Genomic DNA, 2,933 nt, shown 5'->3' with positions numbered 1-2,933 from the left:
CCATGAGCATGGGAGGTTCTTCCATCTTCTGATGTCTTCCTCAATCTCTTTCTTTAAGGATTTAAAATTTTCATTGTAAAGGTCTTTAATGTCTTTTGTCATATTTATTCCAAGATATTTTATTTTTTTGCAGCTATTGTGAAGGGGAGTGTTTCCATGTAGTCTTTCTCTGATTGCTTGTTACTGGTAAATAGAAAGGCTACAGACTTTTTTAGATTAATTTTGTAACCTGCCACTTTGCTGAACGTGTTAATAATTTCTAGGAGTTTTCTGGTGGCATTTTTGGCATCTCTTAGATATAATATCATATCATCTGCAAAAGGGATAATTTGATCTCTTCTTTTCCAATTATTACTCCTTTAATTTCCTTCTCTTGTCTTATGCTCTTGCAAGAGTTTCAAGCATTACGTTAAAGAGGAGTGGAGGTAGTGGACAGCCTTGTGTGGTTCCTGATTTCAATGGGAATGCTTCCAGTTTTTCTCCATTTAGAATGATGTTGGCTGTGGGTTTGTTATATATGGCTTTAATTATGTTGAGATATGTTCTCTCCAGTCCAATTCCCTCTAGAACTTTGAACATAAATACATGTTGAAGTTTGTCAAAGGCCTTCTCTGCATCTATTGGGATGAGCATGTGGTTCTTGTCTTTGAGCCCATTTATATGCTTTATTATGTTTTTTGACTTACTTATATTGAACCATCCCTGCTCTCTGGAATAAAGCCAACTTGATCATGGTAGATGATCTTTTTGATGTATGTATGTATGTGGTTTGCAAGTATTTTGTTGAGAATTTTTGCATCTATGTTCATTAAGGATATGGGTCTATAGTTTTCTTTTTTGGTTGTATCTTTACCTGGCTTTGGTATTAGAGTGATGCTGGCTTCATAGGAGGAATTTGGAAGTTCTCCCTCCATTTCTATCTTTTTGAATAACTTAATTAGTATTGGATGTAGATCTTCTTTAAATGTTTGGTAGTATCCTGCTGTAAATCCATCTGGTCCTGGGCTTTTTTTAGTTTGGACGTTTTGTATTACTGTTTCAATTTCCTTATGTATTATGGGTCTGTTTAAGCTGTTAATCCCTTCTTGGTTTAGTTTTGGTGGTTCCCATGCTTTTAAGTACCTGTCCACTTCTTTTAGGTGTTCAAATTTAGTAGCATATAGGTTTATAAAGTATTCCCTTATAATGTTCTGGACCTCTCTGGTGTCTGTTGTGATGTTTCCTCTTTCATCTCTGATTTTGTTGATTTGGAGGTGCTCTTTCTTTCTTTTGGTTAACTGTGGGTCTGTTTAAGCTGTTAATCTCTTCTTGGTTTAGTTTTGGTGGTTCCCATGCCTTTAGATATCCATAACAGTAAACAGCATTCCTCCATGGCCTGTGCTTCAGCTCCTGCCTCCAGGTTCCTGCCCTGAGTTCCTACCTTGGGATCACTGATGAACCGTGACCCTGGAGATGTAAGATAAATAAACCCTTTCCTCCCCAAGTTGGTATTGGTCAGAGTGTTTTGTCACAGCAATGAAGAGACAAACCAGGACACTGGCCTAGCATTCTATCAATCTTGTTTATCTTCTCAAAGAACCAGCTCTTGGATTTGTTGATTCTTTGTATTGTTTTCTTTGTTTCTGTTTCATTAATTTCTGCTCTGATTTTTGTTATTTCTTCTTGCCTTCTGGGTTTGGGCTTCATTTGTTGCTTTTCAAGTGTCTTGAGTTGCAATGCTAAGTCATTTATTTGTGTTCTTTCCGATTTTTTTATGTAGGCACTTAGAGCTATGAAGTTCCCTCTAAGGACTGCTTTCAGTGTGTCTCAGAGGTTTTGTTGTGTTGTATTGTCCTTTTCATTTAGTTCCAGAAATACTTTTATTTCTCTCTTAATTCCTCCTTTGACTCATTCATCATTCAGGAGTGTGTTGTTTAATCTCCATATGCTCATGTGGTGACTAGGGCTTCTTCTGGTGTTGATTTTAAGCTTTATTGCATTGTGGTCTGATAGAATGCATGGAATACTTTCAATCTCTTTGTATTTGTTGAGGTTTTTTTTGTGCCCCAGTATATAGTTGATTTTGGAGAAATTTCCATGGGGTGCTGAATAGAAAGTATATTCTTTGGTGCTTGGGTAGAATATTTGGTAGATGTCTGTTAGGTCCAAATTTGATATATGGTATTGTTTAATTCAGATGTCTCTCTGTTAATTCTCTGTCCTGTTGACCTATCTAATGGCAGCAATGGGGTATTGAATTCCCCTACTATTAATGAGTTGGGATTAATTTGGGTCTTAAAGTCCTGTAGTGCTAGGGTTACTGTCTGGGTGCACCAGACTTTCGTGAATATATGTTCATGATTGTAATATCTTCTTGGGGTTTAATGCTCCTTGGATCAGAATGAAGAGCCCCTCTTTATATCTACTTAGTTTTAAAGTCTCTTTTGTCAGATAGTAGAATTGCAGTGCTTGCTTTTTTCTTAGTACCATTCACTTGGTATCTTTTTTCCATCCTTTCACCTTAATGTAGTGCTTGTTCTTGAAAGTGAGATGAGTTTCTTGCAGGCAATAAAAAGATGGGTTTTGTTTCTTAATCCATTCAGCTAGTCTGTATCTTTTGACTGGGGAGTTCAGTTCATTGATATTTAAAGTTATTAATGAAAGATGTGTATTGAATCCTGTCATTTTTATTTCTGTACACATTCTTGATATAGCTGTGCATTTTCCACAGTTATACCTTCATTGAATTTCTTTCTGTCACCCTTTGTATATAGTCATTCCTTTCTTCAGTGCTTTGTATTACTTCCAGAACTCTCTGAAGGGCTAGTTTTGTGGATATGAATTCCTTCAGCCTATTTATGTCATGGAAGATTTTTCTTTCCCCTTCAACTATGATAGACATTTTGGCTGGGTAAAGTAATCTGGGTTGGCATCTGTGGTCATTTAGAACTGGG

The sequence above is a fragment of the Nannospalax galili genome, unplaced genomic scaffold, assembly GCF_000622305.1.
Source record: "Nannospalax galili isolate Female #2095 unplaced genomic scaffold, S.galili_v1.0 scaffold384, whole genome shotgun sequence".
Classification (NCBI taxonomy): domain Eukaryota; kingdom Metazoa; phylum Chordata; class Mammalia; order Rodentia; family Spalacidae; genus Nannospalax; species Nannospalax galili.
The sequence above is the reverse complement of the archived record's forward strand: the minus strand, read 5'-3'. Positions refer to the sequence as shown.